The sequence below is a fragment of the Tamandua tetradactyla genome, chromosome 5, assembly GCF_023851605.1.
Source record: "Tamandua tetradactyla isolate mTamTet1 chromosome 5, mTamTet1.pri, whole genome shotgun sequence".
NCBI lineage: Eukaryota > Metazoa > Chordata > Mammalia > Pilosa > Myrmecophagidae > Tamandua > Tamandua tetradactyla.
Genome location: NC_135331.1, coordinates 46,876,598 through 46,891,324, shown reverse-complemented (window position 1 = coordinate 46,891,324; position 14,727 = coordinate 46,876,598).

The following is a 14,727-nucleotide window of genomic DNA, read 5'->3' as shown; positions in this document are numbered from 1 at the left end:
TCTGGTATATTGGGTTCCGGCAGTTAGCAAACTAGAACAAGGTGCAATGCTCTGGAAAAAATGGGGCCATTTTATTATTATTTTTTTTAATTGACTGACTAATTTTTCACAGAAGAAGGCAGGATTGCAATAGTAAGGTTTCCAGAAACAAGCAGAGAATTCACTTGCTTTTACAAAGTTGAGTAAACAAAAGCTGGCTTCTTCCAAAGACCATGTGTATTCCAGTTTCTGGATTTTCCTAGAAAAATAAAGTCTTTCCTTTTTTAAAAATGCAGGATTACATAAATATAAAAACATAGATGTTTAAATATCTTGAAATTTTATCAGTTCAGAGTCAAATGCACATTAATATACCATTAAAATAAGATATGGGTATAGTTATGAAAAATGTTGTTATTCAGAAAATAAAGAGTTTGGGTTATAAAACCACAGATTTCTTCCATTTTTCAATTACATGAAGTAATGTGCTGCTATATTATAATTTGAAAATTCTTTATTTTGGAGAGAAAGCTTAAATATTCCCACATTTTCAGATTTTTAATACACGTAATTTATTAGTAAAATTTAGAGCATATGCTCCCCTTGTGCTCTAAATGTTATCCTTAACAATGCTATCTGTCATGCTAATAAAGTCAAGGAATCATATAATTGTACAATTTAGCATGGCATTTTGACTTATAGTTAGCTATATGCATCAGTTTATTTTTTATTTTATAATTTGCTGTATTTTTGTGATTTAGTGTTATTTATATTTACTAATATATTTTCAAGGGAATTTTTCTTTTTCAATCAGTAAATTTGTGTTTTGAGCTTCTGACTTGCTTGATACAATTCCAGAACAAGCTAGGAGACTCAGTCAATAGAGACTTGGGTTCAATTCTCAGTGCCTGTCCATGAAAAAAAAAAATTGCATGCAGATAGAAGTTTGGAAAGGGGGAAAGATTCACAAGCTGGGCAGTTGAGAAAGTTTGAGATCTTAATCCTGCCAGAGGCACTGGAATGTATGGCCACTTGCAACACTCCTGTCTGGCAATTCCATGGGAATGGATCACTGTGTGGTGTCTTTCCCACTAGCCTGTGCTGGATACATCCTCACGACTATTTACAAGCAGACACGTTCCCTCTCACTTCTGGAAGGTGCAAAGACCAAAGCCCTGGTAGGACAAGTAACCTTCTTTACCTCTGATTGCTATCCTGTACCACTTTCATTCCAAAGGGCTAAAACTTGTAGCCTCCAGCTTCATTATCAGTCAGATGCCAAATGGAAAAGGCGCTGGGGTAGCCACTCAAACAAGGTCTGGAGTATTTCCTGATCACAGTGAGCAGCCAGGCTGTGTGTCCACTGCTGTATCCGTTAAACTGGATGTGTGCTCCTTCCAATATGAATCATTTATAAACAATCGTGTTAGAGCATCTTGTTCCCTTTCCTACAGTATCATCCATCCATTGTCACTTCTGCTGAGAAGTCTTCCTTGACGTCCCCTTCCTGAGAAGCTATCTCCTTCAATGATTTTCTCTTTTTGCAGCTCTTTTCCTGTCTAGCTGTAATTTTGAATTTGCCCCAAGATTATTTGAATAGTGTCTGCCTTTTCACTCGGACAATAAATTATAATGGGTTGGGGATGTATTTATTTTTACTAACATTGCCATGCATAGTAGAAACAAAGGAAAAAGAAAGAGGCAGAGGGGGAAAAGGGGGTTGGGGGAGGGCAGGCACCCAGTTAAATTTGAATTTCAGTAAACAATGCACAGATTTTTAGTGTGCTGTTTATTTAAACTTAAATTTAACTGGGCATCTGTATTTTATCAGGCACGATTTGTTTGTTCACAGTTTTACCTTCAGTGCCTAGCATAGTGCTGGGATGATTGCTAGAGTTTAATTAAAATTTCTTCAATAAATGAATGGAAGTATGTAGGAAGGAAGGAAAGGTCCACAAAATTTTGGACAGCTGCAACATATAAGAACACATAATTACATATTTATAATCTATCCCCCAAAATACCTCCTTGGAGTAAATTTTCAAATGCCAGGAATAAACCATTGAGTTCACAGATGACATATTTTTACAAGGAGTTGTCTATTAAAATGTCACACCAGAACTCTGCATCAACTTACATTCCATGTTCCTGATTCCTATATATAATGGGTAACAAAAATCATATATCCACTGTAGGTAATCTGGAAAAAGAAATTGAAGCTTAAGGGCCCTCCTAATTTTTCACAGAGTTAATTGAAATGTAGCCGATGAAACTTAAATAATAGGTGGTTGCTGTGAGATCATTCAATAGAGATTAAGTGCTATAGAAATAGCCAAGGGAACCAGCAAATAAGCTTCATAAGCTTTACTGTAAATGTCAAATCCTTCTCCCTTCTCACTCCTCCCTCTTACTGTCTGTCTTCTCTTTTTTCCATTTTTTACCAATCTTGCCATAGTTTTCTCAGACTAAATATTTCTCAAAGAAACAGCAACTCATGTTTGGCTTTATTGATCCTTTCTGTGTATCTTTGGTTTTTGTTTCATTTTCACTATTTTTCCTCTGTTAGTAAGGACAAAAGGTACAATGGCTACTGGGTTCAGCTAGCAGTGTGTCCCACACTTGCCTGGTAACTGCGTCCATATTCTCTAGAGGGCTAAAGAAAAGTGAAAATTTCATAAAAGCACAATTGCAAAGGTGAAATTATATGCATTATCTATTTTTAAATTATATATATATATATATATATATATATATATATATATATATATATATATATATTATGTATTTAAAATGGAGAAAGTGGGCCTGAAATATCTGTGATAGTGCATATTGTCATTAGGGAGGAGAGTTGGGGAAATTGCCAACAGGCACAGGCAAAGGATAAAATTCTTTCATATTGGTAAAGGATTAAACTACATACAGACAGCAGCAGAGAGCATACAACTCATCAGAGTGGTCTTATTCGAAAGGTAAGTTTTCCTGGCCATTGAGTGTCATGCCTACTCAGTGTGAGAATGCCAGAAGCTGTTGAGTTTGTTAACCTGGATCTCTTTTGTTACTTGTGTTCATAACCCACAAAACAGATGTACATAATCTAACTGGTCTGGGGCATAAAAGGGCAAACTCGAAATAACATGTATCAGAATATCAGACAAGGAACGTATGCTGTGCTTTTACTATTTGCCTCCATCTGTCTTATCAAATTGGATACCAGAATGAGGCTGTTCCAGCACATTCCTAAGCAAATACAATGTGCCAGGTTGAATTCCTGGGTCAGGCAGTCACTGGTGGAGAGTTCCATGCTCTTGGCTTTTCCAGAGTCCAATGCCATGAATAATACAATAGCGCCGCACTTCAGACACAGAGTCTGTAGACAGAAGTGAAATTAATAAAAATGCATTGAAGAAATTTGCTATGACAGGTAAAAACTGTTCTTGGGATTGACATAAATATTTAAAGTCTAAGAAATTGTTCCTTAATTTCAAAAGCATAAGCTTATTCTTAAATACTGGTAATATTTTTAAAGTGATAATGTCACAGAAACTTGCAAAGTTCTTAAACCTCACAAAACCCAGCAAAGAGTTTTCCTTTTTAATTTTCCTCAGTGCATTCATTTTGGCAATAAACTTGTTGAAATCAATTGCTCTCTAAATGTACCTTCCTTAAATATTAAACTGCTTTTGCTTTTGTTTATTTTGGTTTGGGGAAGCAAAATATGTATTGTGAGAGGCAGAGAGTGTATTGACATATTTGCAATGGCTAGTTTTATTCATCATTTTGGTAAGTAAAATACCAATGATATAGTTACTCCTTACATTCCTTTGAAATGTAATGTACCGATTAGAAAATATACTGATTTTCTTTCCCTTCTGGATATGACACAAAAATCTTACTAAAAGTCGATTCCATAAAAACTGATCATCAATTGTGGTAAGGAAAGAAGAAATAGAGAAATTTGATAAGAGAATGAAGAATTGGAAGCAGTGCCGTGCAGGAAGGAGTGGGTAGTGATATTTATTTTTCCTTCCCAAACTCAGGTAGGAACATACTCTGTCCACATTTTACAATAATTTTAACTATTGCAATAAGTCCAGGCATATAGAACTATTTTTAATAAATGCCAACAAAACAAATACATCACTCTAAATATTTTTAAAAGAATATAAACTTTGTATATGGTTGTGATGGTTCAGTTCATGTGTCAATGTGGCCAGGTGATAATGCTGGGTTGTCCGGTCAAGCAAGCACTGGCTTGTCCATTGCTGTGAGGACATTTTGTGGCCTTAAATCATAAACATGTTGTTGCATCCAGGGCTGATTACATCTGCAGACGGCTAAGGGGAGTGTCTTCTGCAATGAGTGATGCTTCATCTTAGCACCTGAAGGCCTTTTAAGGAGGATTCAGAAAAGAGAATCTCTCTCTCTCCATTTCGGCCAAACTTCCTGGGGAGTTACTGAAGACCTTCATTAGATCTTCCCCTTCATTAGATCTTCCAACTTGGTTCTGCCCTACAGATTTTGGACTCTTCTATCCCCATGGTTACATGAGACGCTTTTCTAAATCTCATATTTACAGATATCTCCTGTTTGCTGTTTTTCCTGAGAATACTAACTAGCACAGTGGCATAGTTGGGCAGTGACTTCACTGCTCTGCTTAAAGGACTGTGTAGCTCAACAGTCCCCATTCCTGCCTCACCCGAAGAGATTCTGGTACCTCAATCCTACTGGCCTGTTTTCAGTTCCTGAAATGTGTCATGCTGTCTCATAATAAAGGGCATGGAACCCCTTTATCTGGAATGCTTCCCATCAGCTCTTCACCTGATTTATTACTGTTCATCCTTCAGGCCACAGCTCAACCCCCATTTTCCAAAGGAAGCTATTCCTTGTTACCACAGGAATACTCTTGCTGACTCTTGTATGGTGTTATGTACTTCTTTTCAAAACTTATGAAAATGATGATTATCAATATGTGCCTTCCTTATTATATTGTAAGCTGTAAGAAAGCAGAATTGCCTGTTTTGCTCACATTTATTGATTGATTACCATGAGCCAGGTACTGTGCTGCACATGTGTTCTTTCACTTAATTCATACAACTCTATGCATCAAGCATCTTTGTTGCCTCATTTGATGAAGGAATATTTGACATGGAACTTAAAATAAGCAATGCCACATATTAAACTGCGGGGAAGCTAGGATTTGAATCCATATATTTTGAGTCTAGGTCCTATGTTCTTACACCACAAGACTATTGTAGATGCTTGATAAATAGTTATTTGAATAAAGAAAGAAAAATAAACTATGTGATGAATAAAATACTCTGTTATGCTTTATGAATATTACTGCTTACAAAAATTTAGATGATACTATTTCATACCGTAGTTATATTGAATATTTATATACTTAAATATACTTTACTTAACGTATGTTTAAGAATAGACTTTAGAATCTAACTGGACTGTGAGTATATTAATGTGGACATCATTAAATCTTGTATCAGTAAAAGTGCCAGAAATACATTAGCTTGACGCATATGAGATTGCATTTTTAAAGTTAAAATATTTGAACATTAGCAATTTTACATTATTCAACCCATAAAAACTTTTTTTTTGTTATTAGAAATCTAGATAATGATTTTTTTTAATTCAATTTATATATGAATTTGGCTTAGCCCTTTGCAAAAGCGAAATAAGATGACATATTTATATCATTAGGAAATTTATTGCCAAGTTAAAGTTATAAAGAAAACTTAGAAAAATTTCACAAACACACTATTTGAAAGGTAACCACTTCTCTTTGCTACTTTGAGCTTATGTAGATAATTATATTATATTGCTTGTGGATACTGTGGCATACTTGAAACACTGATGTTTCAATCTTCTCTAGCATCTCTGAAGCTGTTTTACCAGGAGATGTTTAGAACTTGATCTTACTTACTTATCCTTATATATTTCCTAATGCTGGAAAATATTAACAACACAAAACAAAACACACACATGCACAATCCCCAAAGTAAAGAGTCATTTTGCATTTCTAAATAATCAGACACAACCCAATCAGAGAACCATTATTTGTAAATGTTAATGGTGCACCTTTGAAGGAAACGCAAAGCAAAGCGAAACAAAACAGAATAAAACATAAAAACCAAAGATATTTACCTGTATTTGCAGTCTAAGTTAAAAAAAATTAAGCTTTCTAGTGTGTCTCACACCAGGCACTTTGGGCAAAGTTGTATTGATTCACAACCAAGCAAAACAAAAATGGATCATATTTCCATGATCATTATTTTCTTTGAAATCTTTGCTGGCTTCAAAGTTTTCACAGCCTCATCTTCCTTGAGAATCTGGATTCTAATATTGTCACTTGGGCGGGACCTCTCATACTGGGTTTCTGGAATCTACAGCCTATTTGGTTAACTGATAGGTCATTATTATTTTCTTCATCTTGTGGAATCCTATGAAGTCTAACTCCCCTGCAGAGATACTTGTACAGGGATTAAGGCAATAGATACTTCCTTCTTTGCTTATAAATAACTGAAATGACCAGAGCTGTTAGCAGAGGGTTGGAAGGCACTTCTCATCCTGATGTTTTTTGGCAAATTTGAGGGGAGTTTGTTTCTAATATTCTCTGAGTGGTTAACAGCTCATGATAGTAGGCTTTATGATACCCTCTTTCCCTTTAAACTGCCTGCAAAGAGCATGAATTTTGGAGTGAGAGAGACCAGCATGCCCTCATGGATAATAATAGTTATTTGAAACATGATTGTTAGGGTTAAATAAAAGTGCTTCTGTAAATTTTAACTGTGATGTTTTGAGGAACACTTCAGGCAGTCAGTGAGCATTCATTTTCTTCCTGTCCTTTCTTCAGTGCATTCTCTCACCGTTATGGTCCATAGGCAGCTTTTATGGCCTGCAGTATGGGGACTGATTCTTCTCTCATAAATTACTCTTAGGAACTTGTGCTGAGCCCATTCTCAAAAGCATAGCAAAAGTTCCTTCCGTGGTTTCTCCCCAGCTTTCTGTTCGTTGAGAAATCTTATGCTGATCTTCAAATTAACTCTCAGTTCTTGGATTCATGTGGCACCATCTGAACTACCAGCACCATCTCTTGGCCCTTAGGGTTTCCTTAGAAACTAGCCCCCCAGTCTTTGATAGTTTTTCTCCAATATGCCAAGAAACTCTCTTAATTTTGTTTATAGCTGAGCCTTCTAGGACACTGTAGTTCTAGAGAATGGAAATTCCTCAAGAAAAAAGGCTCATGAAACTGCACTGAATTAAATTTTACCCCAGGCCCTTCCTGAAGCCAGACCAATCACTGGCCCCACAGTAAACTTAATCTTAGGATGATATTGCACGATTCCTCTGGAAAGTCCTTTAACGATACTGCTTAGAGGAGGCAAGCCCAACTGTCCCTCTGATATTCACTTCTATACCTCCAAGAAGTCCTACAGCAACCTCAAGTTGCTTTTCACTCCATTCATTCAATAAACCTTTACAGAGCATCTGCTCTTGTGGGAGCTCTGTGACAAGCACTGGCGGTATAACAAAAAGCAGTTTATGGCTTTAGATGTAATAGATATATTGAGTCTGAAATGCTTTTACCTCAGGTAAAAATAATAAACTAACAATTAAACAGTGCTTACCATGTGATAAACACTTTTCTCATTGCTAAACATAACTCATTTAATGTATAATACAACGAGCTATGAGGTAAATATGCACTATAATTATCTCCATTTTACTTCAGGAAACTGCGCTGCAAAGAGGCTAAGCAACTTGTCCTAAGTCATGCAGTTGGTACTTGGCAGACCCAGAATTTGAGACTTGACTGTCTTGGCTCAGATATTGTTTTAGATACTGTTAATGTCTTGCTGCATAATCTCTTGGCCAACTTCTGAGTTCATCGGTAGGGTAGGTAATAACTTTCCAGACTGCATATAGCTTCCTGCCACATCTCTACTTGTGTGCCAGCTTTCTCTGACTCTTGTTTGGGGGTTGCTTAGCTCTCACAAAGCACAGACCGGAGGTGACAGGGCTCTAACACCTCCAGCATAAACACACGGTGGGAGATAGGCATGGTGCACAAATGCCTTGGTCCCCATCTCTTAGTAGGGGCTATTCTGAGATACACTCTACATAGCTTTTCAGCAGATCCTGAGCAGAATGAAGCTTCTCTTGCTCTGAGGGGTAACTTGCTCATTCGCACATTCATCTCTCTTTTGTCTCTTTTTGTCCCTACTCCCTCATAGTGTGCTTTCTTGGATTACCTCTCAAAAAAAGGTGTCTGCCCCAAAACCCTTATGCCAGAGTTTTCTTGTAAAGCAACTGAAACTGGGGTAGACACTGTGCTCTTAACATACTGTATTGCCTCTCTAGAGTCTTTGTTTCCTTATCCTTTTGTACTCTGCTCAGAGAGGTCTTCCCTGCCCATTTCATTTAAAATATTTATTTGTAAAGGTATTAGTTTAGCTGCTATAGCAAAGAGAGCTAATATTGAGAATCTCAAATAAGATGGAAATTTATTTAGTTCTCATGTAACATTTGAGAAATTGGCAGGAGATCCAATATATAAAAGGTACCTATTCTTCACCTATTCTTCGAAAGGTCTTCCGGGGCACAGAATTATATTTTGAGGACCTACGATTCTCTAGAGTCCATGTTCAAGCTGATTGGCCAGTAATACTTTTACATGTGAGCCACTGGAGGAAAGAGAAAAATGAGTGTCCTTTATTAGGTGTATGTTGTGGAATCTGCATGCATCACTTCTCTTCACATCTTATTGGCTAGAACTTAATCAGATGGCCACCCTCTGTGACAGTGATAAAGCTGACTTCTGTTATCTTAATATATTACTTAGTTGATCAATCTTCCCTTGTATAATCAACCTCCCATCATTGCTGCCACTCTCTCCCTGTACAAATGCCCTCCTGGCCCTGTTAACTTCTCATGCCAGACTGTCCACTGTGCAGAACTCTCTTCTACAGTCTCAAGTAATGATGCCCAGTGCTGAGCTGCCCCAAAGGAGGCATGCCCTCTTCACCCTGCCTGGACTCAGGAGCTCCACATCAGAACTCCCCTTTGCAGAATTCTCCCCATGCACTTGGGGAAATGCCGACTTTGGTCAGCTTCGTCTCATAGCCTGACAATTGATTTTTTTTTTTTTTGGAAGAGAGAAGAAAGAAGAAAAGAAAGAGGAAGAGTAATTTTAGATAAAAGTAATTACATTTTGTGTCTACCTTGAGTATACACACAAGTATACTATTGATATTATAAGAAGAAGTACCCTCAGGACTCAGGAGGCCTCACAAACATATGGCTTATAGATCAACAACACCTAGATCAGTTGTGAGACTATGTAAGTTATTTAAATTAAATTGCACCTTTTTCCTAAGGAATTTAGAGCTCTAGCTGTTATTTCACATATCCTCTAAACTCTTCTGTGAAGGAAAGATAGATGGCTTACTAAGTCCTCATTGTGGCCATATTTTCAAAACCCTAAATCTTGATCAAGATTTAGGATTTTGAAAATTTAGCATTGAAGAAATTTAGAAGTGATATTTGATATTCAATGTTAAAGCTTTTTTTCTACCCTGAAACTTTGGCATAATTCAGCCTTTTAAAAAACATTTTTATTGAGACATCTTCAGACACATACAGTCCATCCATAGTATATGATCAATGGCTCACAATATTATCACATACTTGTGTATTCATCACCATAATCACTTTTTAGAACACTTGCATCACTTCAGAAAAAGAAATAAAAAGAAAAAACTCAAACATCACATACTCCTTACCCCTCCTTCTCATTGACTACTAGTATTTCAATCTACCCAATTTTTTAGTCTTTTTTCCCCTATTATTTATTTATTTTTATCCTTAATTTTTGTACTCATCTGTCCATATCCTGTATAAATTAAGTATCAGACACAAGGTTTTCACATCACATTGTATCATTGTAAAAGCTATATCATTATAAAATTATTTTCAAGAATCAAGGCCACCAGAACACAGCCCAACAGTTTCAGAACTTCCCTCCAGCCACTCCAATACAACATAAAAAATTATGTCTACATAATGCATAAGAATATCCTCCAGGATTACCTCTTAACTCTGATCAGAATCTTTCAGCCACTGAGACTGTATTTTGCCTTAATTTTCTCTTCCCCCTTTTGGTCAAGAAGGCTTTCTCAATTCCACGATGCCAGGTCCTGGTTCATCCCAGGTGTCATGTCCCACATTGTCAGGGAGTTTACATCCATGGAAGTCATGTGCCACATAGGAAGGAGGGCAGTGAGTTCACTTGCTGAGTTGGCTTAAAGAGAGAGGCCACATTTAAACCACAAAAGTGGTTCTTTGACAATGACTCTAAGGCATAAAAATCCAGCCTTTACAAAGTCCCTCAAGAGAGAAGAGAAAAAATATGGAACTATTAAACTTTACCACCAGGGAAACCCCTGATACCATGTCAAACATTAGGGACACATAAATCAATAGGCCAGGCCCTTGATCTTGAGGCTTGCTCTTGTGAAGCTAATATATGTAACGGAGAAGTTTAGCTTATCTATAGGTATGCCTAAGAGTTACTTTTGGAGGACCTCTTTTGTTGCTCAGATGTGGCCTCAGTCTCTCTAAACCCAACTCTGTAAGTGAACTCATTGCCTTCCCTCCGATGTGGAGCATGACATCCAGGGATGAAAGTCTCCATGGCAGCATGGGAGATGACTTCCAGGGATGAGTTTGGCCCTAGTACTGTGGGATCACAATGCAGCTCTGACCAAAAAGGGGAAAAGAAGCATAACATATAAGGTATCAATGACTGAGTGCGTTCAAATAGACTCGAGAGGCTGCTTTGGAGGTCACTTACACAAGCTTCAGTCCGACACTGCTATTTATTATAACTTTTCAAACCCCAACCAAAACCATTCCTGCCAATCCTAAAGAGCACCTAGGGAAATATATAAGATTCTACAGAGGTTTCATGCATTAGGGTAACTTTCCAGAAACCTACAACCTTCAGATGAGACCCTGGACCAGATAAGTCATGAAACCTACAGGGCCAGAGCATCACGTCTCCCTTCCCCTTATTAACGGCAGCCCTTTCCAACATGAAAAAGTTAGAATGACCATAGTCCAAATACCCTGAAAGAGCTGGAGAAAGATCAAGGGAGATGGTGGAGTTACACAGGGAAGTTAGGGTTTAACAAATGAATATGATTGCTGAATCATTATATTGATATCTCTTTCAATTTCCAGTATCTTAGCTAGAAGTAAAAACCTAAAATTGTGGAGTTGTAATCCATACAAACTCTGAAATCTGTTTTATCACCAATTGTTGCACTGGGCTTTGAAATTTATTGCTTTATATGTCATTTTTTCACAGAAGAGAAAAAAAAGTTGATTGTGATGATAAAAAAAATATTCCTTGTAGCCTCCAATTTCTGGATCAGGTAGAAGGAAAAATCTGAGATGATGGTATGGTAACCCATGACAAACTGGGATCTGTCCTGTAACTACTCGTTGAAGAATGCTTTGGAAATTCCTGCTTTTTTCTTTCTTTGCTTTGTATATATGTTAACTAATAAAAACAGAAAAGGAAAAGAAAAAAATTCAGCCTCTTGAGATGCTTTGGTGAATGAACAAAACTGAGCTGTGTTAATGCTATGGTAAGGGGACACTGAAAAAGATACAAGATTACACTAGTAAGTGGGGATTGAGAACTGAACAATAGCAGGAATTTGTGTACAGATGAACCCATTTATAGAGTCAGTAGAAGAAAATATCTGAGTTCAAAAATGATCTAGGGAATAACAGTAAAATGAAGCTCTGTTCAAGTTTAATATCTTTGCTTATTATGGTATGTATGTATAAGTGCTAAAAAAAAGTTCTAAATTCCAAGATTGAGCAAACTAAATCAAAATTAAAACTCCAATCTCCTGATACCTAACTAAATTCTTCTTCCTTTATATAACACTGCTTATATGTTTATTGTAAATAGTAGAATTGCTCTCTAATTATTACAGAATGGACCTGGATTCTAGATTAAGTACAAAGAGCATGAAATAATATAAACATTGAAAATCCAAAAAAGAAAATATTAAATTTTGCTTTATAAAACCATTTGTTGGTGTTGTATCATACATGCATTTACATGACATGAATTCAATTATTTTCATTGAGCAGAAAAGAAAGAGAAACAAGAGTAACTTAATGCTGTGGGTGCATCTGCCAGCCAAGTACAGAATGGCATATGTCCTCGGAGTAAGCATGAGATGGAACCTGAGTTTTCTGATCACATACTCATCTCTGTTCCCTCATACCTTTCAGAGTGTGAGTTTCTCATTTTGTAGTGGGCGATTCTAGTCAAAGATGCACACTTTTCATATAATGGTATCCTTATTTGTTAGCCACCATTTTGTCTGGTCCTAATAAAAGAAATTGTGCATCATTATGCATGATAGCAAAAGTATATGTGCATATATACACACACACAGACATTTTCTCTCTCTCTCTCTTTTTCTTTTGGCTCCAGGAATTGAACCCAGGTCTCCGGTATGGCAGGTGAGAATTCTGCCACTGAGTCACTGTTGCCTGCCCCTACACAGACATTCATAGTATAGAATATATAATGCTATACTTTAAAAAATAAAATTCTATTGTAGGAAAGTTTAAACACATACGTATATAGAGAAGATAGCAATACTTATCACCCAACTTCAGCAGTTATCATCTCATAAACAATCCTGTTTCATCAACCCACCTTGTTCCTCATTTCCTTCCTCAATCGATCACTATGAAGCAAATCCCAGAAAGAATATCATTTTATTCATAAATATTTCAAACTATATATTTAAAAAATATGAAATATATTATATATATGTATATGTAAACCTACTTAGTGGATGATTTGGAGGGCTTTTCTAGGTAATTGTTTACTTCCATGTAACAAGTGCCTCACACTTATTATTCTACTTAATATCACAAAACACTAGTGAGACAGTTACTCTATCCACTGTATAGAGTAGAAAACTGAAAGGTTAAAGAAAAATCTTTCCTAGGTCCACCAAACTGGTAGGTGAGAGAACCAGTACTTAAACTCATGTCCCTAGATTGTAGTTCTTAACAACAACCATATATAGCTATGATAACTATAATCCAAATAATCTTTTCATGAAGATTTCTCAATAGCAAGGAAAAGCCGTAAGAACTGTCCATTGATTTTAAAGAAACACTCAAGGATTTCAACTACTTACATCAAGGATTCAACTAAAGTTACAACCTGCAACTACAACTGACATAGTATATAGACCATTTCAGTGGTCAAGAAAGGCTTTCTAAAGACTTCCTATGGAAAATTCTTAAATGGTGAGTATGTCTTAACCAGACGAAAGAGAGAGTGAAGGGGCAGAGAAAGCAACATTTATAATTATATAATACTGAAAATAATAAGGGATTCATTTAAAGATGAAGCAGTGATCAGGATCTTTGGATTACAGAATCCAGAAATATTTCGGTAGAGAAATGTATAGGATATGTCTGGTTAGAAGTGCCCGTGCATCAGATCATTCAGGTGTAAGTTTGCAGTATAATTCTACAGTTAGAGTTGGATGGATAGGTCTCAACTTAGGGGATAAATCTAAGTTGGGGGACTAGATGTGGAATGATGTGAAGACAGCAGGTCATTGAAACCAAACCATGGGGCTGGATGTTGTCACATAGAACAAAATGTACAGTCAAGAGGGAAGAGAGCTGAACACAGAACCTTGGTAACAAATTGCAAAAGATAAATGGAAGAGGGGAAGGTTGCAAAGGAAACCGAGAACCTGAAGCCAGAAGAATAAGACGGTCATTATGAGATAATAAACCATTATGCTGGTTTGAATCTGTTGTGTACCCCAGAAAAGCCAAGTGTTTTCATGCTCATTAAATATTGCTGGGTGAAACCTTTTTTATTATTTCCATGGAGATGTGGCCTACCCAGTTGTGGGTGCTAATTTTTTTTGGGGGGGGGGTGGTAACTTTTGATTAGATGGTTTCCTTGGAGCTGTGTCTCCGCCCATTCAAGGTGGGGTTGCTTACTGGAGCCTTTAAGAAAGAACCATTTTGGAGAGAACAAACAGCCCCACAGCAGAGCTCTTTGGAGATGCAGCAAGAGAACACCCCCAGGGGAATCCTTATGAAATGAGAAGCTGGGAGAGAGAGCTAGCTGACATTACTCTGTGCCTTTCCTGCTGACAGAGGTGTTCTGGACCCATTAATATTTCTTGAATCAAGATAGCTTTCCCTGGATGCCTTAGTTTGGACATTTTCGTGGCTTTGGAACTGTAAACTTCCAACTTGACAAATTCTTCTTTCTAAAAACTGTTCCATTTCTGATATATTGTATTCCGGCAGCTTAACAAACTATAACAGGAGGTTTATGATCAAAATGCTTAAAATACACGTGATGCAAACATTTAGTAATGTAAAAAGAATCATATAAAACTGTGTATTTCTAGAAATTTGGATGAGATCATTTTTATGCACATATATAGACATACTACAGAGCTAACATTAAATCTTGCACCTCGAATATGATCTAGGCTAAAAATCTCAACTAGATTTATACAGAACTCAGGTAAATTCCTAAATTCATGAACTCATGTATTATTTATCTATTTGGCAAATACTGATTGGGCACAAGGTAGTGGGCTAGAGCACTTGGTACTTTCTTTCCTATGAATACCTGAAAAAATTTCTAGTGGCACCTAA